Source organism: Monopterus albus, unplaced genomic scaffold (assembly GCF_001952655.1).
Source record: "Monopterus albus unplaced genomic scaffold, M_albus_1.0 scaffold355.1, whole genome shotgun sequence".
NCBI lineage: Eukaryota > Metazoa > Chordata > Actinopteri > Synbranchiformes > Synbranchidae > Monopterus > Monopterus albus.
This window is the reverse complement of record NW_018128235.1, coordinates 221683-223021: the sequence shown is the minus strand read 5'-3', so window position 1 is coordinate 223021 and position 1339 is coordinate 221683. Positions and strand designations below refer to the sequence as shown.

Here is a 1339-nt window from a genome sequence, read left to right as displayed (position 1 = left end):
GCAGAGAGTGGTAAAGACTGTTGAGAAGATCACCAGGACTCCACTGCCCTCTCTGCAGAGCATTTACCACCGCAGGGTGCGTAGGAAAGCTGCCTCTATCCTCAAAGATCCCACCCACTCCCAGCACGGACTGCTCAATTCTCTGCCCTTTGGCCGGAGGCTCAGGAGTGTGAAATGTAGGACCTCTAGACTGAAAAACTCTCTTTCTGTCTGTCATCAGACTCCTGAACAGTTGACATGAGCTATTACCAGAAAATATGCCATGTAATGATGACCTGTACTGTTACATTCTCAGTTTGCACATGCATAATTGCACATTGATACTACTGCACATGCAGCATACACTGTCTTATCATATTTTTATATATTGTTATTATCTCTGCATTTGCTGTTTAAAGTGCTTTAGATCTTGTGTTACTTACTCATCTACTTTATATTTCATTTGTATTGTGTGGCATTCATGGCAAAGTAAGATTTACATTGTCCTAACTGTGCACATGATCTGTATAATATTTAGAGGTGTTCCTAATATTGTAATCTTCTCATATAAATGTAGCTGGGGAGAACAAAATATTGAGACCCCACTTAAATAAACTGACTTCAAATATTAACCTGTAATAGAATGTATTCATTTATGACAATTTCATCTATAATTGAAATATTTATATTTCTGAGCAATATTTTTCTTTATTTCAAGTTTATATGTATTTTGGGTTTTATTTTGAAAACCGGGGTGTTATTTTGACGAAACAGGAAACACGAAAATACTTCAGGTAGCTTAACTTCGCTTACGCATCCACACAATAAATAAAGAACTGGAGAACATATTTTGTGGATGCTGTAAAGCATCCACACAAATAAAGAACAGGAGAACATATTGTGGACGCTTTACAGTATCCACACAATAAAGAACAGAAGAGCATAGTGTGGATGCTTTACAGCATCTACACAATAATCTCTGCTGCTAAAGCAGTTTTCTATTATCTATCATATGTGGTGCCTGTACTTGATGAGAAGGTGCCATGCACAGAAGTTGTGTGACAGGTGGAAAGGGGAGGGGAGGGGGCGCGGACGCAGGAGAGTTCACCGCTCCCAAATGGAGCGGACGAAGGGGGAGAGGGGGGAATCCACTTAGTAGGCTAAACTAAGTCATTGACACTTTGACTTTCTTCCAAATAATGCACATTTCATTCATAATATTATAAACACAGACCTATAATTTGCATGTTTTTGTTTTTTCCAAATTGTGTGAAATGGCTAATAAAAATAGGTAATACAAGGTGAATTGGTTTAGTCTTGACTTCTGGTCGTGAGTGACAGTGTTGGGGGATAGGAAATC

General features: G+C 38.7%; 1 protein-coding gene across 7 annotated transcripts in view; it reads right to left on the bottom strand.

Annotated features, from left to right (window-relative positions):
• sycp2l (synaptonemal complex protein 2-like) overlaps positions 1 to 1339 on the bottom strand; it is a 26453-nt gene that overhangs the window by 20632 nt on the left and 4482 nt on the right. The window lies entirely within an intron of this gene.